The sequence below is a fragment of the Podarcis bocagei genome, assembly GCF_964188305.1.
Source record: "Podarcis bocagei genome assembly, chromosome: 8".
Lineage (NCBI taxonomy): Eukaryota > Metazoa > Chordata > Lepidosauria > Squamata > Lacertidae > Podarcis > Podarcis bocagei.
This window is the reverse complement of record NC_138133.1, coordinates 48,378,829-48,405,629: the sequence shown is the minus strand read 5'-3', so window position 1 is coordinate 48,405,629 and position 26,801 is coordinate 48,378,829. Positions and strand designations below refer to the sequence as shown.

Genomic DNA, 26,801 nt, shown 5'->3' with positions numbered 1-26,801 from the left:
GCCATTGCTAATGGAACAAAACCTTCCTTCTTCCTGCCTGAGAGCCCACCAACCTTTCCAGACACTGGCCTCTAACTTTACCTCCGTGTAGTCATGCTGTGGGTTAAACCAAAGAGCCTAGGACTTGCTGATCAGAAGGTTGGCGGTTCGAATCTCCGCAACGGGGTGAGCTCCTGTTGCTCAGTCGCAGCTCCTGCCAATCTAGCAGTTGGAAAGCACATCAAAGTGCAAGTAGATAAATAGGTACCTCTCCGGCGGGAAGGTAAACGGCGTTTCCGTGCGCTGCTCTGGTTCACCAGAAGCGACTTAATCATGCTAGCCACATGACCCAGAAGCTGTCTGTGGACAAACGCTGGCTCTCTCAGCCCACAGAGCGAGATGAGCACCGTAACCCCAGCGTCGGTCATGATTGGACCTAATGGTCATGGGTACCTTTACCTTTACCTTTAGTCACTTATAGTGTGAGATGGGCCAGCCAAGACAGAGGCAATGTGCTTCGGGGGTCTTGGTATAGGAAGAATCCTCCTTCATTTCAAGGTAAATGGGATATTTGATGAGTGTTTGAGCCCACAGTATGTAGCCCATATTTGTCCCAATGTGAGCCAATAGAGAGCATCTGCACTTTGATCAGGCTTCCCAAAATGGTGCTTGTTGGTGAGTCAGCCTTATGTTGACTAAAGCCAATGAAGGAAAAGATTGTAAGCCATGACAGCAGAGAAAATGCTGGCTAGGGGAATGCTGAATGAAATGTATTGAAAGGGCTTCATTGTGAAAAGGTGCAGGGTTTTGTTCAGCTGGCTACAATTCCTGGCTAATTGATGTGATGTGCCATTCCTGGCTGTTAGTCCTCTTAGTCTTTAGCTGGAGTTTTGTTAAGAACAGATGTGGTGATGGTCCTGCTGCAGAAGCTTAAGAGAGCCCACTTCCAGTCGCACAACAAAAGAAGAGTCATTGACAAAGGTCAGGTTGCATTCTTTTATTATGCTGTAGTAGAAGACCTTCCATTCTGTTGAACCGGAGGTCTTTCATACTAAGGGTCTGAATATGTGCTGTCTTTTCATTTCAACTTGTCTTGCCACATGGATATCTACTGTGGTTAGGTTTGGTTCTGAGAATGCTTAGACTGTAAAGACAGAGAACTTCTCTGTCTTCCACTCCACACCACAGAATGGTCTAAAAAACTGTAACTGTCTCTTTAAAAGGCTTTTTTATATATATACAATGAAAAGGCTGGGTCTATAGAATTTTCCTTGTATTGGCATCACTGATAAGAAATCAGCACTTACCACAAAAATGGAGTAAACCATGAATAGCAGAACATTTCACTATTAAAGCTTCCAAGCAGAGTCATTCCAAATACTAGCATTAAACAAATTAAGGCTGATTAAAAACCACAGTGAAACATTGTCAGGGCACTGCCTCCAAAAGGAACCCTGCTAGTTTAAATCACTACTTTAAATGATCTCCATGTGGCTTTCAATACAATTTTATTTGACCTTTAAAGAACACCAACAGGGCACCTGATTGTGGCAGGTCACCTGTGTGAGCTGGCAATAGTGGAAATTCTGTTTGTCTTGTTGCTTCACTCCCTACCCCTCTCAAAACCTTGTGATATTTTCTGCATTTTGAGCGTCGGCCTTCCTTTGTTTTTCTCTGCGACTTCGGCAGTTGATTAACCCATGATGTGCAGCTTGAACCGTCAATTACATATATAGAGAGTAGTAGATAGGTAGCCGTGTTGGTCTGCCATAGTCAAAATAAAAAAAATCCTTCCAGTAGCACCTTAAAGACCAACTAAGTTAGTTCTTGGTATGAGCTTTCGTGTGCATGCACACTTCTTCAGATACACTGAAACAGAAGTTGCCAGATCCTTCTATATAGTGAGAAGGTGGGGAGGGGTGTTACTCAGAAGGGTGGTGGGAATGGGAGATAGGCAGATAGCTGAGAGAGCCTGTTGACGACTCTTAACGACTGTAATAGGTCTTACAGGAAAAGGCAAGGGGTGAGAAGGTGAGAAATGGTTTAGTCATGTATAGTGAGATAAGAATCCAATGTCTTTGTTCAGCCCAGGTCTTTCGATGGTTTTAAGTTTGGTAATGAGTTGTAATTCAGCAGCTTCTCTTTCCAGTCTATTTCTGAAATTCCTTTGTAGTAAAACAGCTACTTTGAGATCTTGTATAGAATGTCCTGGGAGATTGAAGTGTTCTCCTACTGGTTTCTCTGTTTTGTGATTCTTGATGTCAGATTTATGTCCGTTTATTCTTTGGCGTAAGGTTTGGCCTGTTTGTCCAATATAGAGAGCTGAAGGACACTGTTGGCATTTGATGGCATACACAATGTTAGACGATGAGCAATTAAATAGTCCCGAGATGGTATGTGTGATGTTGTTGGGGCCAGTAATGGTGTTGTCCGGGTGTATGTGGCAGCAAAGTTGGCATCTGGGTTTATTGCAGGCTCTGGTGCCAGTGTCTGTGTTAAGTCTGGTTGTAGTATTATTGTGGGTTAAAAGGTAAAGGTAAAGGTACCCCTGCCCGAACGGGCCAGTCTTGACAGACTCTGGGGTTTGTGCGCCCATCTCACTCTATAGGCCGTGGGCCAGCGCTGTCCAGAGACACTTCCGGGTCACGTGGCCAGCGTGACAAAGCTGCATCTGGCGAGCCAGCGCAGCACACGGAACGCCGTTTACCTTCCCGCTGGTAAGCGGTACCTATTTATCTACTTGCACCCAGGGGTGCTTTCGAACTGCTAGGTTGGCAGGCGCTGGGACCGAGCAGCGGGAGCGCACCCCGCCGCGGGGATTCGAACCGCCGACCTTTCGATTGGCAAGCCCTAGGCGCTGAGGCTTCTACCCACAGCGCCACCCGCGTCCCTATTATTGTGGGTTAGGAGTTGTTTAAGATTGGGTGGCTGTCTGTAGGCAATGAAAGGTCTTCCTCCCAGAGCTTGAGAAAGAGAACTGTCATTGTCCAGGAGAGGTTGTAGATCTCTGATGATGCGTTGTACTGTTTTAACTTGGGAGCTGTATGTGATGACTAGAGGTGTTCTGTTATTTTCTTTTTTGGGTCTGTCTTGCAGCAAGTTCTCTCTGGGTATCAGTCTGGCTCGTATGGTTCGTATGATTCGTATGAGGCTGGACTTCCGGGACGCCGCGGCCACGGGAAGGAGCGAGAGGTAACTCGTCTGAGGAGCCTCGAACAGCGTGGGGGTCTTAGAGGGGTCACGAAGGCTCCGTGAACCCCTAAACCACAGGTGGAATATCCTGTTGGTCAAAATACCCAGCAAGGCTGCGTGTGCTCGCCTGTGTTGCCGGCGTTTAACAAGGCTGGAGCCGCAGCGAGAAGGGGAAGCACCAGACTCCATGCTGTGAAGCCTCAGGCTCCGAGTGAAAGCGGCGGACCTCCGACAACAGAGGAAAAGCTGGGAAATAGTTCTAAAGCTTTGAAGAAAGCCAAAGGAATTCTGAACGAAGTACTCAGCGGAGAAGTAATTAAAGACAAAAGAAGGAGGAATTCACTACTGGCGAAGTACCCAGCGGAGAAGTAATTAAAGACAAAAGAAGGAGGAATTCACTACTGGCGGTAAGATTGACAAAGGAGTAAAGCGAAAAGCTGACAGACGTGAATGAAAGAGCAAGAAGTAACTGCTAGCGAGGGGAAGGAATATCCTCGGTAACAAAGTACATTTTATAAAGTACAAAGTACAGAGAGTTGGAAGCAAGGTAATATTGAGGTTTTTCTTTGATAGAGAGACTCTTTACCGGGTTTGAGAGGAGGAAAGGAGGTTTCTGGGGCATTTGGTTGATGCTTTAACCGACAGGCTTTTTGAGGACGTTATCGTTAACATCAACCTTCTTGTTTGAAGTGGGTGGAAGAAAGCCTGGGTCCTCCCCAGACCTTAATGCTGGTTTTATGTTAGTGACTTCCCTATGGGTTTAAAAAAGGGAGAAGGAAGCCATTTCGGGACTTAACTTGGCTCTGTTATTCGCCATTTCAAGTTGTTCTTGATTTACTACGTCTCTGCATGCATTTGAGATTTAAAGGGACATGCGCCAAAAGCCAAACAGGAAAATTTAAACCAGCATAAAGAACACTTCCCGAAGAACCTCCAAGTCTCCAGTAAAGGAAAATTTTTGGTGACGCCAGACTTCTATAATACCACCCTCTAAGAGGGTAAAGACTGTAAAAGGTAAAGACTGTAAAACTTTGTGTATAGTCTGACGCCTACTATCTGCTATTACACCCCAACGCCAGACCCGGTAACCTATTAACCCATTAGAGACTATCTGTGATCCTGTGCCTCATCCCTTTTTGAAAGACATTAGGACAGAGACCAGCTTCTGGGGGAGACTATTCCAGATCCAAGGACCTACCACAAAAAGGCCCTGCTACATGTCTCATGGTTATGAATCCTGGGAACTGTGAGCAAATTGCAGTTCAGCAACATTCGGAGGGCTGCAGGTTGACCATTCAGGACTATGTTTCTTCATAAACCTGTCTATAAATCTGCTGTATTTATATAACTCCCCAAAGACATTAGTGTGGTGGTCCCTAAGATCTTTCAAGCCTACAAAATGACAAACGGCGCAAAAAAGGGGGTGGCAACGCCAGCGGAAAGGAGGCCATTGAGACAAGAGGATGCTAAGGAAAGTAAAGAAATTAAAGACTATAGTAGTCTGATGGCAGAAATAAGGAAAGAATTCAAAAATAATGAACAATATATTGAGAGAAAATTACTTGAGGTACAAGACACTTTGGACAAGAAATTGGAGGGAGTGGTGGGGGAATTGACAGGAAAGGTTAAAGATTTATCAGTAAGAACCAAGGTTCTGGAAGATTCAATGAAAAAGGTGCAAAAAGATACGAAAACTAGTAAGAAGGAGGTGGATAGAATTAGAGTAGAAGTTAAAGAGATAGAAAGAGTGCAGGAAGAGTTGTTGGACAATATGGCTATGACGCAAATGAGGCAAAATCAAACCAACCTGAAACTGAGGGGTGTACCAGAGACCCCAAATGAGAATATTAGATCTAAAATGATAAAAGAGCTGGCAACTTGGTTAAATAAGAGTGAGGAGGAGGTAAACTGTCATTTAGTAAATATTTTTCGAATAAGACCAAAGTCAGACAGAGCCAGAAAGAAAAAGCTGCCAGGTGATGTAATTGTCATGTTCAACACTTTGGAAATAAGAAATGAAATACTGCAACAGAACCACATAAAAAGGTTATATATTGAAGGAAACCCAATTATTATCTTTAGAGAAATTCCTTCGAGATTTCTTCGAAGGAGAGAGACATATAAAAAATTAACAAACCAATTGAAGAAGAATGGGATATTGTATAGATGGGAGTTTCCTGAAGGCATTTCATTCTACTTTAAGGAAAAAAGGTTTAAATTAAGCACCAGTGTTGAACTCCAAAAATTTGTGAGGAGATACGAGAAGGACCTGGGAAAAGTTGAAGGGGAGGCAGAAAGGGAGGAACGACAGAGAGACGAGGAGGGTGAAGGGAGTGAAGAAGAAGAAAAAGAGGAGAGCTTAACAGGAGAAGGGGAAGAACAAGAGGAGGAAAGCAAGGAACAGTAGTTTCTATTTAATCTAGTTAAATTAGCTAGAATAGTTTAATAGATGGCTCTAAAAACAATAAGCTGGAATGTGAACGGTTTGAACAATAAAAATAAGAGGAATCAGATTGCGCATGTATTGCTGAAAAAGAATTGGGATCTAATTTGTCTTCAAGAAACGCATGTAATAGGAAAACACAAGAGGGTATTAAGTAATAAGAGATTGGGATTGGACTTTGTGACCTCCGACAAGGTTAAGAAAAGAGGGGTAGTAATTTATATAAAGGAAAAATATGACCCGCAATTACTGTACAAAGATGAACATGGGAGAGTAGTGGTGGTGCAGATGGTGTTTCATGGAGAAAAAATAGTTGTGGTTGGAATATATGCCCCGAATGAGAAAAAATCAGCTTTTTTTTTGGAATTAGATAATATACTAACGGAATGGATGGATCAGAAAATGATATTGATGGGAGATTTTAATGGGGTGGTGACGCCGAATACGGATAGATTAACAAAAAGACAAGATGGGAAAGAAGGTAAACTACCACGATCTTTCTTTGACATGGTAAATAATTTGGGATTGACGGATGCTTGGAGATTTAAAAATCCTACTGCAAAACAATTCACTTTTTTTTCAAATCCGAATCAGAGCTGGGGGAGGATAGACAGTATTTGGGTCTCGAGGGAATTGGTACAGAACTTAATTAAGTCTGAAATTTGGCCTCGAACTTTATCTGATCATAGTGCGGTTTCCATGGAGTTAAAAGGTAGAGAGGTTAAAACAGCCAGATGGAGAATGAATGAATATTTATTTAATGATCAAAAGATAGTAAATAAGGCTATAGAAACAATTGAAGAATACTTTAGGTGGAACTTAAATGGAGAAACTTCCATAGAGACGGTGTGGGACGCAGGAAAAGCGGTCATGAGGGGTTTTTTGATTCAGAAAAATAGCCAATTAAGAAAAGAAAAGGAAAAAAAGAAAGAGCAGATTTTAACACAGATTATGGAAAATGAAAGAAAATTAACTGTTAACCCTAGTGAAGAGAGTTTAAAACAGAACTTAAAAATATTACAAGCTAAATTTGCTACAATAATTAACCAAGAGATAGAGTGGAAAATTAAGAGGATGAATCAAAAGAACTTTGAGTCCGCAAATAAGATAGGGAAATATCTAGCGTGGCAGTTGAGAGAAAGGAAGAAGTTGAGTACGATCAGTAAAATAAAAGAAGGAGATATGATTATGGAAGAACCAAAAGAAATAAAAAGAATATTCCAAAGATATTATAAGGATTTGTATAAAAGAGGAGAGGAAACAGAACAAGAAATAGATCAATTTTTGCAAAAACACCATCTGGAACAAATTGTAGAAGATGAAAGAGCAGCACTAGATGAGATAATAACACAGGAAGAGATAAAAAAGGCTATCAAAAAGATGAAAGTTGGGAAGGCGCCGGGACCGGACGGCCTTCCGGCCAAATATTACAAAATATTAATTAACCAAATATCACCAGTGCTGGGAGAGGTTATGAACAATATATTGAGAGAAGGAAAGATACCTAATACCTGGAAGGAAGCCTATGTTACATTGATTCCTAAAAAAGAGGTGGACACTATGGAAGTAAAGAACTATAGGCCAATCTCATTATTAAATAATGATTATAAGCTATTTGCAGACATAATGGCGGAAAGATTAAAGAAGGTCTTGATTAATAAAATTCATGGTGACCAAACAGGATTTCTCCCAGGGAGACAATTACGGGATAATGTAAGGAATTTGATTGACATTATTGAATACTTGGACATGAAAATAGACAGAAAAGCTGCACTGGTTTTCATAGACGCCGAAAAGGCATTTGACAATGTTTCCTGGAACTTCCTAAAGAAGGTTTTGGAGAGGATGGGAATTGGCGAAAAATTTAGAAGAGGCATAGAAGCAATATACAAAGAACAGAAAGCAAAGCTGGTGATAAATAATAATACAACAGAATATTTTAACATTTATAAAGGGACCAGACAAGGTTGCCCCCTGTCCCCCTTATTATTTATTATAATTTTGGAAGTACTTAATAAGAGACTGAGGGAGGCAACAGAAGTGAAAGGAATTAGAGTAGGAAAGAAGGAATTCAAAATCAAAGCCTTCGCCGACGATATTGTTCTGACTTTGGAAGATCCACAAGATAGTGTAAAAGAAGCACTACAAAAAATTGAGGAATTTGGAGAGGTGGCAGGTTTTAAGGTAAATAAGAATAAAACTAAAATGCTGGTTAAAAATCTAACTAAGGAAGAAACGAAAGATCTAGAACAAAAAGTGGAAATCATGGTGGTGAAAAAAGTGAAATATTTGGGAGTGTGGATCACGGCAAAAAACATAAACCTATATAAAGATAATTATGAAGTTACATGGAAAAAAATAAAGAAAGATCTGGAAATATGGGGGAGGATGAAATTTTCCTTTTTAGGGAGGATAGCAGTGGTTAAAATGAATGTTTTGCCGAGGATGTTGTTTTTATTTCAAACTCTTCCAGTTATTAAAGGTTTAAAACAATGTAAAGAATGGCAGAGAACCCTGATGAAATTCATCTGGCAGGGGAAAAGACCAAGGATTAAAATGAAAATATTAACTGATAAAAAGGAAAGAGGAGGTTTTGCTCTCCCAGATTTGAGCCTATATTATGAAGCAGCGTGCCTACTTTGGCTAAAAGATTGGATAAAACTGGAGAACAGAGACCTATTGGATTTAGAAGGTTTCAATAATTGGTACGGGTGGCACGCATATCTCTGGTATGAGAAGGTGAAAGTCCACAGGGCTTTCTTAAATCATATTTTCAGGGGACCAATATATCAGGTCTGGGAAAGAAATAAGAACCTTCTTGAAAGAAAAACACCATGGTGGATCTCACCGGTAGAGGTCTTAACAATAAAAAAAACCAACATGGAAGGGAAGTTAGCCACTTACGAAGATTTGGTAAGAAAATCAGAACAAGGGCTTAAACTTAAACCGTATGAGGAAATAAAGGATCAATTCACCGGTTGGCTACAATATCATCAGGTGAATGATATGTTAAAGCAAGATAAAAGAAAAATGGGCTTTGAGGACAAGAAATCAAAATTCAATATAGAAATAATAGAAGGTAAAAACAAAACATTGTCTAAATTATATGACATATTACTGGAATGGCATACAAAAGACGAGGAAGTCAAAGAGGCAATGATTAAATGGGCAATTGACTTCGGCTATAACATCGAATTTGAAAAGTGGTTGAAATTGTGGAATAGAGATATTAAATTTACGGCCTGTACGAGTTTGAGAGAAAATGTTTGGAAAATGCTCTATAGATGGTATCTTACGCCGGCAAAATTGGCTAAAATCTATAGATCAGAAAATAAGACATGCTGGAAATGTGGTGAAGTGGAGGGAGACCTCTACCATATGTGGTGGCAATGCAACAAGGTGAAGGTTTTTTGGGAAGCAATTTATAATGAACTTAAAAAAGTTTTTAAATATACTTTCCCCAAAAGACCTGAGGCCTTTTTGCTGGGAATTATGGGTAAGGAAATAAAAAATGAAGATAAAAAAATATTTCTCTATGCCACCACAGCCGCAAGAATTATGTTGGCACAAAACTGGAAAACAGAAACTATACCTAACGTAAGTGACTGGCAGGTCAAAATGATTAACTATGCCGAGCTAGATAGATTAACAGGCAGAATACGAGACCAAGACGACCAGAAATTTCAAAAAAATTGGAGTAAATTTTGGAAATATATTGGAACGGATATATAGGAGGAACTGGCGGTATTAGAAAAACTTTATCAGCTAATAATTATAAACTTTAATAAACTAATTACGCAACCCGGGATTTATTTGATACTTACCAAAAGGGTGAAGGGAAGTCAAAGGCTAAGTAGAGCCTAATGTTTATATTATTTTTTGTATGATTGTACACTTACTTTTTGTATAGCATGAAATTAGGATGAATAATTTATGTTAAAATGTTTATTTTTGTATTTGTTTGTCCTTTTTTCTTTTTTCTTTTACAAATTCTGAATAAAAATTTACTTGCAAAAAAAAAAAAAAAGATGATGCGTTGTACTGTTTTAACTTGGGAGCTGTATGTGATGACTAGAGGTGTTCTGTTATTTTCTTTTTTGGGTCTGTCTTGCAGCAAGTTCTCTCTGGGTATCAGTCTGGCTCTGTTGATCTGTTGTCTAACTTCATCTGCTGGGTATTTTAGTTCTGAGAAGGTTTGCTGTAGATCTCTTAGGTGAGAGTCTCTGTCTGTAGAATTGGAACAGATGCGGCTGTAACGTAGTGCCTGGCTATATACAATGGACTGTTTGGTATGTTTGGGATGGTAGCTAGAGGCATATAGATATGTTTGTCGGTCAGTTGGTTTGCGGTATAAGGTGGTGTCTATGCGCCCATCCTGTATTTTTATAGTAGTGTCCAAAAAATGTATTTCTTGCATAGATTGATTCATTGTAAGGTTGATTGTGGGGTGAAAATCATTAAATTTCTGGTGAAAGGTGTCCAGGGTCTGTTGACCATGTGTCCAGATGACGATATTTTTATGTGTGTGTGTACAATAGGGAAACTCAAAATGGAAGCCGCGTAGCACATTTGGCTTCCAAAAATCGTTTGAAAACCAAAGCAGTTACTTCTGGGGTTCAACGTTCAAAAGTCGAAACGTTCGATTTCTGAGACATTCTATGCCTCACAACACTGACTTTTCTTGCTCTGCCAGGTTTGAGCTGTGGCAGTGGCTTTTGTTTGAAAACATGTCCAACAGCATAAATCCACTCACACAGTTTTATTCTGGACATAATCCAGCCACTATTAAGGTGTGTTGATTTCAGTGGGAGAGTGATGTGGTTAACTATCCACCTGAAAGCAATGGGAATCAAATATACTTGACTTTATCATGATGATGTCCTGTATTATTACTTTTTGCGCCTCTCCTGGCCAAGAAATAGTCCCATGATTTTAGGATATTTTCAGCCAGCTTGTAAATCTCATGGAATTTCTCCATCCTCCAGCAAAGCCAATAATGCTTCTCTAAAAATGAAATGCACTATGAACCACTGAGTGAATAACATAACTTATACAACATGTCCACTAGGTACAGGGTTTCATCTGTAGCAGTGCAACTTATGTACAATCTGTGTTGATTATAAGCACATGCAACTAGCTAAATTAATAATGGCCATCTGGCTCATGATACATTCTCCAGGTAGTCCTTCAACATAAACAAGCATTGAGCCATCATTTTGGAATTCGATGGGTATGTGTTGGATCCAACTTAGCTACACTTTGGATCAGGTTACCAGTTGATTAAGCAGAAATAATATTCTTTGTACAGCTGCATAAAACTCACTGATGTCACTGAATGACCAGCACTGTTAATAATTGCATAAGTTATTTTGATCACCTTTAATGTTCACATATACATCTACACACAAATACACACACGAACTGTAGAAGGAGAAATGAGTGGGTGTTTTTTCCCTACTTGGATTTTTCTGCATGCAGGAAAAGAAATAATGCAAGATGTAATAAGATTGCTTTTGTTTTAGAAGAAAATGGGGGGGGGGGGGAGAGAGAGAGAGTCATTCACCCCATTCCCTTCCTGATTAACATATACATCAAGTATTGATGGAATTTCTTTTTTCCTTTCTTTTTAATAAAAACTCTGTAGAAAAGTAAACCCCTCTCCGCACACTGCCACATATACACTTTCTTCTTTCCCAGCATCTACTATTGGCATGAAACACTTATCTTAAAAGTATTTCTTCTTAGAGTTAAAACTCTTATCAATCAGCTTGAAGCTGTGAGCCTGACATACATGGTCTGTGGGAGAGGTTTCAGTTGATTTCATTATAGCTGATTTTGTGCAATCCCTGTGGCATTGACATGGTTCTATAAACACCAGCTCATTTCCCAGTAAACTGACACAGGGAGCAGCCAGGAAATGCCTGGTTCAGTCCCACATTTGCAAACATCAAGCAAGATGGGAGAAGGGGCTCTGGCATTCTTGCAACTCATTGCCTCTGTCTTCTGTAGACTTTCTCATCAGTACTTCTAAAGCTTGGAGTTTCCAGTGAATCATAGGCAATCTGTGCTTAGTGAGGCCTTTGAGAAGCAAAGGAGCCTTTTAGAGACTATACCATTTACAATGACAGTATTAGACTGTGGTTTATTAATGGAGCTGAAGTGAAATGCAAGCTGTAGTGTTTGAAGGAGTCCCCGTTTGCAGAAAACAAGTAGCAAGTGGAAGGTGAAGGAGAAATATTGACAAATATAAACAGGGAGCTAAACAGTCTTGTAGATTAGAAGTCGCAGGGTGACATCTCTGAAGCAGCTTGAGAATGGCATCTGCTAATGGCCAAGATAGATGTGAGAGCAAATAAGCACATCACTTGCTGATGCATCTGCTTCTAAAAAATAGTTAATAAAAGGTGTGTGCATATGCACACACACAATTCATTGGGAACACAGTACACAGTACCCTTTCATCTCTTACCTGGTCTTGATGAAAATCCTCCATCCTCAGCTGCTGTTAGCTCAAGTAATTGTCTCGGCAGCTGCTTAGCATTCGGAAGCACTGATTCAAACAGGCAGGTGTTCATGCCTCTTTCAGTGACCTGATGCCCTCCAAATGTTTTGGACTACAACTCCCACCAGCACTAAGCAGCTTGGCTATGCTGGCTGGGACTGATGGGAGTTGTAGTTGAGAACATCAGGCTGGCAAAAGCTGGTGTAGTGAAGGGCTCATGTCTGAATGTGTACTATGTCAAATTCTCCCTCCACAAGGAAGCCTTATATCTCAGTGAGAAAGCAAAATTGGAGGGTTGCCATATGTCCTCTTTTTCATTGGTAGAGTCGTCATAGCAATCCATCGTTAAGTCAACAAATATGTCCTCTTTTTAGCTCTTCAAAATATGGCAACCCCAATTTTTAGCTCTTCAGAATATGGCAACCCCAATTCAAGCAAGCAAGGTGAGATCACTCACATATGCAGAGGCATGAGATATTTTCAGGAAGATTGTAATTTCTAAGGACCAGAACATGACTGAAACAGAACACTCCTTAGAAACTGTGTTTACATTTGGAGTCACTCTGCTCTTTCTTTGGCACATCAGGATGGCTTCACAGATTAATTGTTGACATGGCAGAATGACTACAAAGCAGTGTCATAGTGTGGATTGCCAGTGCCCAGGGCCCCATGGAAGGAGGGAAATGGATGCAGTACGCATGCACATTCAACTGCCCAATGGCATCTTCATCACCTAGGAGATTGCAGCCACAGAGATAACAAAATAAGAGTTGTTCTGTCGTCTAGAGAAGTCACTTCCTGGTTCACGTGGAGAAGCCTTTTTCAATGGAGCTCAGCAACGGAAGCACATAGCTGTATTGAGGCAACACTAGCTGTTGAAAGTTTGTGTCCCTAACAATTTTGGGCCCTGGGCAACTGTCCCTGCGTCCTCCCATGCAATGCAACTGTCACAAAGTAAGTCTGTCACAGTGGCGTAGCGTGGGTTGTCAGCACCCGGAGCAAGGCAAGTAATTTGCGCCCCCTAACCCGGTAGGGGCAGAGAGCTGCGAGTGCGAGCGCGCCCCCCCCCCCCAGATGGTGCGGCCGGTGCGGCCGGCCCCCCTGCACCCACCACGCTATGCCACTGGTCTGTCACATGGTGAATGTGTGGTTTGAATGCACACTCATGTAGAACAGCTGTGATAGAGCACACCAGTTCAAATCCTCATTTCCAGTGGTTTAAGTCTTGTATGGTAAATATGCCAGCTCACACAACATCCAAGCATCCTCACATCTATTGCTGTGAGCCTGAGTGACTAGAGAAGTGTACCTTTGGTACAAAGTGGCCTTACCTTTCCATAAACTCACACACACCTCAGAAGACCTGCTGATCATCATTATTTCAGTCTTGTCTCGATTCAGTTTGAATTGTTTCAGTCATCAATTTGTCTCAGTAGTTAAATGCCATGTTGAAAGCTGGCAACTAGTGCTATTCCAAGGCTGGAATATCAAACAGCTTGATAATGGGGAAGAAGCTGCATAAGGGTCTCAGACTGACTGTCCCTTGGCTACAGAATGATGGACTACAGCTCTGAAATTTCAGATACATCCGCTCTTCAAGAATGCTAAAATCTCCCAAGAGGAGTTATGGGCCACTGTCATTTGTGATGGAGCATGACAACCTCAGATGGCCAAACAATTGCAGTAAACATAAATAATGGGATAAGAAACTGTCAGACAAGCTAGCATTGATGGACAGGGATCCCTGATGCTTGTAAAGATACTTGCTATAGCTGAATTGGCCACAGATCATAGAAAGCTATAATTCAAAGGCTAAATATAGACCCCGGTACACAGAAAAAGTAGAGCTTTCCATCTCTGGTACTGCTATTCATATAGAGCAGGGTCTGCCTCCTTAACCAGGTATCTGTGCACAAAGGGGAAAAAATGCTGAAACTGACTAACATGTGGGCAGGCACATAAGGGAAAATGCATTAATGATTTGGTTTTCTATGCTGCAATTTCCAGTGAATGGGCATCATTCTTTGGATCTGCGTTTGGCTGCCTGCCATCTTTGAGGATGGGAAGGGATCCCCGCCCCCAAGGATCTGAAGGTGGGTTGCATGATTCCCTCCCCTCCACTACCACACTTTATCCTTCCAAAATACCCTATGGAGTAGATTAGACTGAGAGATTGTAACTAGGCCAATGTCCTCCAGTCATTGTGACGACTGATCAGGGATTTGAACCTGGGTCTTTCTAGTCTTAGTCCTCAACTCTAACCACTGTATCTCATTGGCTCTCAATTGTCCAGTCACTCTGGCTCCATTACTTTTCTTAAGTCTAACACTGTTCAGTGCTCTCTGTATTGTGTAATATGGTCACTGCTGCCCTTGCAACATGGAGCGGTCTGAGAAGTTTATTCCTTGTTCTTCAGCAAGTTAAAGCACAAGCTCTTTGCAGGACAGACACAGTAGTATGTCTTGCCAGTTATTATGTGTCATGGTTTCTTAGCCAGTTGCTGACAGTCAAAATGTGAATGGTCATGAAGGGAAGATGATAATTTATTTTGAAGCAAAGAAAAATGTTTTGAATACAGGGTAGCACTCATGAAAGGCCATCACTTCTTGCCAACATAATTTAAATATGAAAGGGTGCCAGTCATGTCATACAGCTGATCAGTCTTGCTCATATTTCTATACTGAAGTACACACACATTTGGACGTGCTTTCTGAGATACTCTTTCGTTCTAGATAGCTATTTCATTCCAGTGAGATGAATTCAAAAACATGGAGTACTATCCAACTAAGCCATACTCAATGGCACATTGAAAAAAATGAGCTGAGGTTAGTCACCACACATCCCCACCTCCCATCCTAGCTTTTAAATTCAGAGGAATGTTTGGAAATTCCAAATGTCCTCCCCATTCTTAGGGCAAAAATCTGAATAGGTTATTGTACTTCAAACTGTGTCTTTGAGTGAATAAGAAAAATCCCTGATGAACTTTGATGCAGTTGAGGTGTGTCCCTGAAACAACCAACAAATGGCTGTTCAAAACTTGTATCCACAGTCCAGAGGAAGTTAAGTACGCTTAGATCCTACTGAATTCAAGGGGACTTAAATTTGTCATAACTAAATTAATCCCCCTAGAGTTCAACAGGCCAAGTGCAACTATCTCCTTTCTTTGTATGGGGTGGGGTGTGGGGTTAGTGTACATATAAAATGTTGGATGTATTTCAGAAGCAGACCAAAGAGCCACAGAGTTAGTCTTTTTTGAGACCCTGAAAATGCAGCAACCTTACCATGTAAGCATGAGTGGTGAAAGTATCAAATAGCAAATTGCCATTGATGGCTCAGAATAATAGAGCACAGGATCAGTGCGCTGTTCAGCTATCTGAAAGCAAAAGTCTTGGCCTTGTCATAGCATTTATTTCCCATTAATGTCCCAGGCTCTCTAGAGATTCTCTTACTAGCAGGAGACCACCTTCTTGTGAGACACTTCTATTCTATTCACAATTATCTCTTAATTACTTCTGTCCTTTCCAGAGTGGCAACACCTTGAAGAATTTTCGTTATAGCTTGTCATTATCGACTTTGCACCTCCTTCAACTTCCGCTGACAGGCTGGCATTTAGTATTAAACCACAGAGACCTGAATAATCATAATATCTTTAAAACACACACACACACACACCATTTACAAGACCACAACAGCAAATTCAGGATTAACATGGACTTTTAGATTTTCATTTAGATATTAACGCCTGTTAGGTAAGTAATGCAAAACATAAGCAATTAACTACCTTCTCTTGTGCTCTCCTATTTCAAAACAGTACACACATCTTCCCATATTTTAAGCCCTTAGCTCATGGGTTTTTGTGAAGGGTAGAATAGCTGGATCCATAAACATTGTTCATAACATTCTTTATCACAGTATGTGGCACCTTAAAGACCAATACTCAGAACACACCCATTGAAATCAATGGATTTTAGATTTCATGCTTACTGTTTCTAATGGCTCTGCTGTGAGTATGAAGTAGACACAACCCTAATGTTTGGAATGTTTAGTCTATTTAAGTGTGTCACAAGAAACTTTCAGTGTAGGTGCTCAAGCAGCCAAGATTTTCTCAGTATCTTCACAGTGTTGTCTTCATCAAAATGGCATCCTGTACACACCCACACTTAATCCAGATGTATCATAGAGGAATTGTAGAATTTTAGAGTTGGGAGGGACCCTGAGGATCATTTAGTTCAGCCCCCTGGAATGCAGGAATATGCAGCTTTCCCATACGGCGATCAAACCTGCAATATTGGTATTATCAGCACCATGCTTTAACCGACTGAGCTGTCAAGGTATCATTTTTATAGGGTTTTCACCTTATGGGATTTTCCATGGAAGTGGCAAATACAGATTAAATGGGAAAATAATATGGGGCAGCTTTTTGATGAGGACAGTGATATGTGGATGCACGAGCACTACCAAGCTCATAATACACTGCCATGGGAAAATGCCCTTTCTTTTGGTTTTTTGCCCCTGCAGACTAACTTGGCCTCCCCTCTGGAAATGTATCATTACTGTATTCTGCCTAGACAAATTAGGAAGGAAACAGGAAATCATTATACACTGAGAATACACAATGCTACCCGAGACGTAGTTCTTGATGAACCAAGTTCCTGAAACCAGAGTGCAATATACTTCTGGTCCATTCCTAGGACTCTTCTGAAGTGATGCCAAAATGTTGATGGTATCCTGAATTGCTTATTTCACAAGATGCACAGCTTTCAGTGAAAGCCCAGTGATGGGGAACCTGTGGGCTTCAAGATTTTGTTACACCCCACCTCCCACCATCCCTGACCATTGACCATTTGGGTAGGACTGTTGGGAGTTGGAATGCAACAACCTCTGGAAGATTAGAGTTTTCCCATCCCTGCTGTAGAGCATAGTTTAACTTTTATCACTTCAGATGCTTTCTCCCTTGACAAATATTTTAACAATTTGTTTTACCAAGATTTCTATGGGCAGATAAACTTGCTTCACATCATCGGATGTTGTTCTAAGGTTTCCATTGTGAACGATGTGGGAACAACAGGCCAAAATGCACACTCCCTGGCCGTAAAAATTACAGGTCTATAAATTGAGTTTTCTTCACAGCTAGATGTTGGCAAAGCTGACAATGAAAAAGTGATTTTGTTTTTCATCAAGCAGCTGGATGAAAAGAAGCTCAAGGTAATACAAAGGTCACTGATAATTGCCCCCCTATAGATAGTGATAGACATTTCGACTGAATATGGGAGCACCACAAGCAACTTTCTTTCAAAAAGCCCCATCACTTTCTTTGTAGTTAAAGCTGCTTTCACATTAAATAGAAATTGCATTGAAATTGTTAGAAAAACATAAAACATTGATAGGTAGGTGAATATTGAATCCTTGAGCAATAAATGGTACTGTATTCATGATTAACCCAAGTCCATTGCTTTCAGTAGGTCTACTCTGTGCAGAACCTGTTAAGTATAATAGATTTAATTGGCACAGAAATGGAAAGTGTATGTGTATTAATGAAGTTATAAAATGAAAAATGGCTAAATGTATATTGCTGAAGGTTTAATATGGGGATTTCCCCTAGGGCTATATTAAAGCCAAGGAGAGCACTCTGAGCTCTTGCTGATAATTAACTAACTGATTGTTGTTCTCTGGTAGTAAACATGCGAGTGTTGTAAGCTTAGATCATGTGATGAAGGTATTGGGTTGCAAATCCCCATTTTTAAGGGAGTTACCTTTGTGTCTTTTGTCTTATGGCCCTGTGAAGTAAGGACATGTAAAAGACCCTCTCTGAGAGAGAGAAAAAACAGCTCCAGCCTAAAATGGATGCTGTGGGAAGAGACAGACCTTCTGCTTCTAGGTCTGTTGGAATTATTTCATACTTTGTAAGATGCTGAGCCTGTGGTGCACAGCACAAAACATTGTGTGGATGCTTTGGATGTATCATTTTCTGTATTCTGTTCTGTTATGAAGAAAGTTCTGCAAGTAAAAGTCTGAATAATATCTTTATGGGCCCGAACAATGATTTCTTCCAAAAAGGAGTCAGTTCTTATGCTTCCAATATTAATATCTGCAACAGGACTGACTTGCATTAAAGCTAACATTCTGCTTACAGCTTGGAGTGCATGATTTTTCTGAATGCATGTGTGAATTTTGCATTAAGAACCTCATGCTGAGAGTTGGGGGGCTTGAACTGAAAGGATGAGTGAAGCCTGGGCTGCTAAATGTCACCCTACCTAGTCATACCTGCCAGCCAGACCTGGCTGTACCTTCCCTTTCTTAGGAAAACTGTGGCTCAGATGCTTTCTGAATAGCTAGGAAATACTTGGACACTCCTGAAAGGGAACATGCTTTTCTCCCACATCTCCAACTAAGCATGGTGATGATGTAACCTAGATCTTTGAAAAGGGACAAAAAAGCGAAGCTACAGCTTTGGCTATGTTCTACCTCCATTATCAGAGGCAGTAGGCTGGGAATTCCAAATGGAGTTGAACGTTGTTGCACTCGAGTCCTGCTTATGAGCTTCCTATAGGCATCTCAAAAAGGATAGTGGATTAAATAGGCCTTTGGCCTGTTTTGCTAACCTCCAGGTACGCCTCTGCATATAAATATCTGATTTGTTCTGCTGCCATTCCTAAAGACAGCATATATTGTCCAGGGCCACCAACAGCTCGTATTCATTATTAATAGTAGTTCTGAACTGCTTTTCCCAGTAGCATGTCAGGCTAGGAAAGTATTGTCTGGAAAGCATAGCATCAGAGTTTATTATTTAAATCGCCAAGCGAAGACCTTGATTGAAACCATTGATTTTAATGAAACATTTTATTAGCGTTCTCTCTCTCTCTTAAAGGAAAAGCACATTGTCATAAATTGCTGTCAGTACTGAAACAAGTTGGTTTAGCTCTAGATACAATGCCCTCTGTCTGCAGTTGTGGGGAATGAGTCACACCTAAGAACCAGTGACTACAAGCACACCCAATTTGCATCAAAAGAAGCCAGTTCCGTGGGGAACACATGAGCACGCCAACTTGTCTGCATAGTAAGACATATAGCCCATCAGCAAAGTGTACCAACGGCTGCTTAGGAGAAATGGACTCATTTACTAGATTGGGGTGATTCTCTGCTTGATTCCAGTGGGACACTGGCTTGTACAAATATCTCCCTGATCTTTACCTGTTCCCATCCCCACCAGGCGTCCACTCTGCAGCCAATCTGGTGCCCTCCAGCTATTTTGGACTACAACTCCCAGCAGCTCCTGATGGCACCAGGATGGCTGCTGTACTAACTGCTATTCTATATAATCCCTGAGTCCTCAGTGGGGGCTGTAGCAGGGCAGAGACACCTGGAATCTCTGCTCCACTAATGGACAATGGGCAGTTTGAAGGTTCTAACCTCCTAGATTTGGTATAGTTTTTTTGCAGTCAGTGAGGTGCTCTCTTCTCTCTCTGTCTTTGTCTCTCTTCATCCACTGAAGCTGGATATTTCCCAATTGTGACAATGCAGCCTTCAGTTACTTTCTCTGTTTGAGTTTCCTGCTGCTTTTATTGCTCTGGCTTTTACTGCTGCTAGTTTTATTGCTGTTTTCCTGGGTGGTGATTTGGATTGCTTCCAAGTTTGTTGTTTTAGGTGCGTAAAATGTAAGCCGCCTTGGACAATTAATAGGAAAGAGGGATAAAAATGTATTAAAAGAAGAAATAAACAAGATACTTACTGGTTTATACATAAATATTGAGCCCATTTATCTATAGAAAATGAAAATAAACATTACTTTTAAAAATAGACGCTTAACAATTTAGGAAATGAACATAAAAGGTGTCTAATGAATTGTAAGAATAAATTCACTAAATGACATTTAAAACACTGGTTTGCGTTAAACAATATGCTTTTAAAGAATTAAACAAATAGTTTATATTTAGAGGAGCATATCCAAGCAATCACAATATGGGAGAAAGGAGTGTGAAACTGACAGTGGTAGGAGTAGTAACTATTCATTTAGCACTTGGCATCTTCAAGGAGCTGTTCAAACATTAATTCATCCTGACAACACCTTGACAGGGCTGATGAAGATGTGCAGAAGGCTAAAGTCACCAAACAGATTTAAAAGATGGGATGGGGGATGCACGCAGGAGGAAATCCCTAGTGTAGCACCTCATGTACTGTTTCTTGTAGCAGTTATAGTTAGTAGTACATGGTGGATAATAAGATTGCCGTGACCAAATACCACTGTATGAGAGCCACATTTATTTATTCATTCATCTGAGAAACATATACTCATATTTCTATGCATGTGTACACTCAAGAAAGCTTAGAACACAAATCTACAATCTTTTGTTCCCTGGGAGGGTGTCCCAGATCTCTCCTTCAGCAGGTGGAGAGGGAGATTCATAGAATTATAGAATTATAGAATCATAGAATCATAGAATCATAGAGTTGGAAGAGACCACAAGGGCCATCGAGTCCAACCCCCTGCCAAGCAGGAAACACCATCAGAGCACTCCTGACATATGGTTGTCAAGCCTCTGCTTAAAGACCTCCAAAGTAGGAGACTCCACCACACTCCTTGGCAGCAAATTCCACTGTCGAACAGCTCTTACTGTCAGGAAGTTCTTCCTAATGTTTAGGTGGAATCTTCTTTCTTGTAGTTTGGATCCATTGCTCCGTGTCCGCTTCTCTGGAGCAGCAGAAAACAACCTTTCTCCCTCCTCTATGTGACATCCTTTTATATATTTGAACATGGCTATCATATCACCCCTTAACCTCCTCTTCTCCAGGCTAAACATGCCCAGCTCCCTTAGCCGTTCCTCATAAGGCATCGTTTCCAGGCCTTTGACCATTTTGGTTGCCCTCCTCTGGACACGTTCCAGTTTGTCAGTGTCCTTCTTGAATTGTGGTGCCCAGAACTGGACACAGTACTCCAGGTGAGGTCTGACCAGAGCAGAATACAGTGGCACTATTACTTCCCTTGATCTAGATGCTATACTCCTATTGATGCAGCCCAGAATTGCATTGGCTTTTTTAGCTACCGCGTCACACTGTTGGCTCATGTCAAGTTTGTTGGTGGAGGAAGTCCACATCCTCCTTTCAGCTGTGGAAACCTCTATGGTGGTCTCTCCTCCAAGGTCAAAAAAGGAGATGTGCTCCAGGGATGTGTCCGGAGTAGATCAAGGGGCAGGGAAACTGTAGTGGAGAGATTGTGGAGAAGATGTTGGTGGTCAATGTGGCTTTTATACTAATATATATGTATACTGGAAAGTTTGTCTGTTTGTCCTCTGTGCCTTTGGACACCTCCTAAGATCATCACTAAATCTGATGTGAAGGGTCATGAGATAAAGAAGCTGCATAAACCTTAGTTTTTCAAACTAAGAAAAGTCTTGCCTTAAAGCCCAAAGTGAGGATGCTTGCTGAAATTCTGGTGGAAGATAAGAATAAGAATAAGAATACAAACAAACAAACAAACAAACAAATACTTACTTACTTATTTGTACCTTGCCTATTTGGCTAGGTTTCCCCAGCCACTCTGGGCAGCTCACAATAGAATATTAAAAACATGATAAGACATCAAACATTAAAAACTTCCCTAAACAGGGCTGCCTTCAGATATCTTCTGAAAGTCAGATAGTTGTTTATTTCCTTGACATCTGGTGGGAGAGCGTTCCACATGGAAGATGCCATTACCGAGAAGGCCCTCTGCCTGGTTCCCTGTAACCTCACTTCCCGCCGTGAGGGAACTGCCAGAAGGCCCTCGGCGCTGGACCTCAGTATCTGGGCTGAACAATGGGAATGGAGACGCTCAATGAAACAATGCCAAATGTCCAGCTGAAGCCAGTCGGGTCTCTGCAACACAGGGAACAACTAACGGTGTTCCTCTGGATAATCTCAGGGAGCAAGTAGGGATATAATGTAAGTTTGTTTCTTTTATTAAATTCATAGCCTGCCTTTCTCTTGCCATGGAACCCAAGGTGGTATATGTCCACTTTCCAGATGGTCATCCATCCAGGCACTGACCAGACCCAGGCCTGCTTCACTTCAGCAATAATGTGACATCATGTGTCTTCAGACCTTGGGTATTAATTTTTGTATAAACCACTGTTTCCAAAGCAATAGCTTCTTTTTTATTGCTGTCATGCAATTTTAAAATAGCAATAATAATAATAACTAAGTCACAATATTGGAGTTGCCATTGTAAAACAAAGAAACAAGATAATTTCTCTCAGTAAATAAAGTAAATAAAGCCTTCTCTCTGCCAGCAGGAACAGGAACTGACATATTTGGAGTCAGTTAAGGGGCAATGTAATAATGCTGTGTCCCAATCGAACAAGAGGCAGTTATAGGGGCCAAAATGATAAGAAGGAAGCTTTAAATTAATGGGACAGTTGTGGGGGACCTATGCTGAATGGAACTTTCTTCGAAATAAATATTAGGATTTTTTGCTATGGAGATAGGCACTGCTGAATAATAGAGTATTATATTATGTGCTGTGTACAACCATCATGTTGATTCCACTTATTTATTAATTAAACAAAATTAAGAAAGAGGAGCAATGCCTCAACAGCACTAACATTGATACAGGGGGGAACCCTAAAGACATTATTTGCTTTGTTATCTAAGTGATTCTGCAATTCATCTTGGAAACATTTATAGGGTAAATCTAGTTTATACCATTACTTTTGCAAAATGCAATTCTTTCTATCACAAAACAGCCAGAGCTGTATAAAAACACACATCAAGGTAACTGCTACAAGGACAAATCACTAAAGTCTAGAGGAGAAAGAAGTGTTTTGAATTTGCCATTGTCATTGCCTGCCACACAATGGCTTTTGTGTGGAGATAACATGCACAGAGAAGTATTGTGTACAGGGAAAGGACGGGGGGGACGACAACGACTGTTTCATGGCCATTCAAACTTGTCCAGACTTTCTTGTCCTCTGAGCTAGATATTAAAATGTTCATTTCAACCTAGGCGTAAGATGTGTATATCTTTAAACATGATGGGTTTACCAGCAAGTATCCTTCAGAAAGGCTGTATTCATGTTTTGCCTCCATTTCCTTATACCTTGCATGCATACTTTGGGAGGAAGAGTGGCATAGAAATTTAATAACCAAATTAATAAATACTACCAGGGCCATAGGGACGCGGGTGGCGCTGAGGTTTTACCTTGGACTTGCCGATCGTCAGGTTGGCGGTTCGAATCCCCGCGGCAGGGTGCGCTCCCGTTGCTCGGTCCCAGCACCTGCCAACCTAGCAGTTCGAAAGCTCCCCCGGGTGCAAGTAGATAAATAGGGACCGCTTACTAGCGGGAAGGTAAACGGCGTTTCCGTGTGCTGCGCTGGCTTGCCAGATGCAGCTTGTCACGCTGGCCACGTGACCCGGAAGTGTCTTCGGACAGCGCTGGCCCCTGGCCTCTTAAGCAAGATGGGCGCGCAACCCCAGAGTCGGACACGACTGGCCCGTACGGGCAGGGGTACCTTTACCTTTACCTTTACCAGGGCCATAGGCCAGTGGTAGGGCAGTTAAACCTGTGTCACTTCACACTATGGACTCGTATTGTTGTATGTGATCCTCTTTATAGAAATTCCCTGCACATAGAAAACTAATAGATCTGGGGAAAGGCACAGTTCCATATCCTTGAAAGCTTTTTTTAAAAAATTTTTTATGGAGGCGATATTTCTGCATTGTAGCATTACAGATAGGGGTTTACTACTTCAGTGAAAACTGGCCCCCAATCTGCATAGTCTATTAAGAATGCCAACTTTCTATGGCTTTCTGGGGCTAGGGGCATAGAGATTACAGTTAACAGGCAAAGCTTTTCCCATTATGAAGAGAAGAAGGTGTTACCCGTTGATATGCACATGCCAATAAATAATTGGGCCATGTCAGAGCCTTTTGAGGAAATGGGTTGTCTAACTGTGCAAAGCTTTGTTAACAATGGAAGCCATGGTATACGAAGACAGACCATCAGTCCACCTAGCTTAGTACTGTACTGATGGGCAGTGGCTCTCCAGGACTTCAGACAGGGTTCTTGACCTGCAGATGCCAAGGATTAAACCTGGAACCTTCTGAACACAAACCAGATGTTCTTTCACTGAGCTACAGCTGAGGTTCAGTACCACTACCTTGGATTGTTCTCGAATCCTCAGGCTTTCCCTGTAAGTTTGTCCCTGTGTTGCCTTCTGCAAATCTCACCCAGCATTCTGCCACAAACCAGTACTTCTGCTGGGTGTTTGTGCCATACCTATGAAGCACCTTTGATAATCCGTCCCATAGTGATCAAAAGTTCCACATCCCTTGAAGTGAGGAGACCACATGCACTCTTTGCCTTTGCTGGGGAAAGCAACAGTTCCCTGCTTTTCTGATGAATACATTAATTTGGTGCACTCTTCCCTCTCCCGATATGAGTAAATTATGGTAATCCTGATCCCCTACACAGTGTGTGCTCAGCTTTGCTTTTTGTTTTTTTAAAAAATGCCTTTTGCATAAATGTGTATTAAATTATTTAATTCAACTCCTTCAGTAGTTTCCCATGTGTTTGCTTTACATTTCAACCACTTCAGGAGATGCAGTGCACTTGTGTCCTAATAAAATCATCAACTTACTGGCTTCGGTCAGTTGTAGTCTGTTTCCTTTTCTGCTTAGCCTAACCCAACACAGCCACCTTGTATTAGATGTGGAGGCTGCTGTGAGCTGCAAACAATTGAATGACCTTCATGTGTGGGGAAAGCAAGACGTTGTACAGTATGCTAGCCAAACTGTCTTACCATTGCATGTTCAGTGTGAAGGGCCTGTACAGAGGTGCACAACAAGAGCTCCTCCACCCCAGGGGGAAATTGGCCCTATGGCATATGCATGCAAATGCACTGATGCCGAAAGTTTAACTCAGAAAGCCATTTTCAGACCTTTGGTGTAAGTGTCTGTCAGGATTGCTTATTTATATGATGGTCAGAACTGCAGACTCTTTTCTGCCCAAGGGCATACCCTCCAACATTTCTCTGATGAAAATAGGTAAAGGTACCCCTGACCATTCGGTCCAGTCGCGGACGACTCTGGGGTTGCATGCTCATCTCACTCTATAGGCTGAGGGAGCCAGTGTTTGTCCGCAGACAGCTTCCGGGTCATGTGGCCAGCATGACCAAGCCACTTCTATTAAGGGCTGGATTTAGGTTTGATGAGGCCTTAAGCTACTGAAGGTAATGGGGCCCTTTATATGTCCAGCTGTCCTTTGTCAACAACAGATTGTCCCTGTTTTTTGAATATATGCTATATTGTAATTTATGAACCTAATAGGTATCTAAAGCCATTTGCACATAACAAAATATGTATTTTATCAAAGTAATTGTTGAACTGAAATACAATTAAGAAGAAGTATATTAATAGTGAAATATAATTAAGAAGAAGTTTATGGGGGGGCAAGAGAGTGGGGCCCTAAACTATAGCTTGTTTAGCTTATACGTAAATCCGGCACTGGTCCTATTCCATTATAATAATAATGATAATAATTTTATTTCTACCCTGCCCTTCCGACTGAATTGCCCCAGCCTCTTTGGGTGGCTACCAATATACATAAAAACATAGTAAAAAAAAGTTTAAAAAACCTTCCCTATACAGGGCTTCCTTCAGATGTCTTCAAAAGGTTGTATAGTTATTTATTTCCTTGGCTTGGGAGGGGGGGGTCATATAACCTCATACCCTACAACATTTCTCTGATGTCTTAAGGAGAAGTGGACATTCCAGGATCAAATCAGAAACTGGGACGCCTTCTGTAAATCCAGGACTGTCCCTGGAAAATAGGGGCACATGGAGGGTCTGCAGGGGCCTAATCCCTTGCGGGAAACTGTTTGGGTGCTGCATGCTAGTGATGGGCAGGACCAGTGCAATGGATGTGACTTTTACCTTTGCCACATTCCAGCTGTGCAAACAATTAAGGGTCTCCAAACACAAAGCATCTCTCCATTTTCTATCCAGGCAAGCAAGAAGCAGATGACACAATGGAGCCTGGCAAAAATCTTCAAAGGGGTCATGGAGCAGGGACAGTGATGGGCACAGCCTGGGGATGGACAGTGGCCTGGAGAAAGACCTGGAGGGCCAGGAAGAGAGTCTTGGAGGGCCACATTCACCCCAGACCTGAGGTTCTCAGCCCTGCTCTACCCCACCCTTCAAATAAAAAGCCATGCTGAAGACAGGCCAGACCACTGCAATTCCACTCCCTACACCTACATACAGACATTTATCGATCACAGAAGTAGTGTCTGAAAATATCTCTGTCCTGTGAAGGAGTGTGTTGTTTTCTAGGTGACACTGCATATCTTTCCAAACTTAGAAGGTTTACAGTATACTACGAAGTGCTAGTATAACCAGATGTCAAGGCATTTCAAGGAAGTAAAAGAAAAGAAACAGCTTGGCATAATACTTTCCACATTCTATTCAAACAAAGTCTCTTTTGACTGTAACCTGCTCTGCTGATCACACCTTCAGAATTTTTGTGTGCAAGGAGTGGAAAGGTTTTATAATGTTAAAGCTGATTCCTTGCAGCAAGCTTAGGATTATGAATTTACGATATATTTCATCACCTTTCATTATGCATTTCAAGGGAAAAGTGGAAATGAAGTGTCACTTTCCCTCCATTCCACCCCCTTTTTAAAAGCATTAACCAACAGGATGTTTGAAAGATG

The 26,801-nt window shown here is 41.4% G+C and overlaps 1 long non-coding RNA gene across 1 annotated transcript; it reads left to right on the top strand.

Annotated features, from left to right (window-relative positions):
* The first annotated feature begins 714 nt into the window (after positions 1–714).
* LOC308594129 lies at positions 715–26,226 on the top strand. The gene is made up of 3 exons (XR_014011353.1): positions 715–960; positions 22,065–22,198; positions 26,095–26,226. It is a non-coding gene; the product is annotated as an uncharacterized lncRNA (long non-coding RNA).
* Positions 26,227–26,801: the final 575 nt, after the last annotated feature.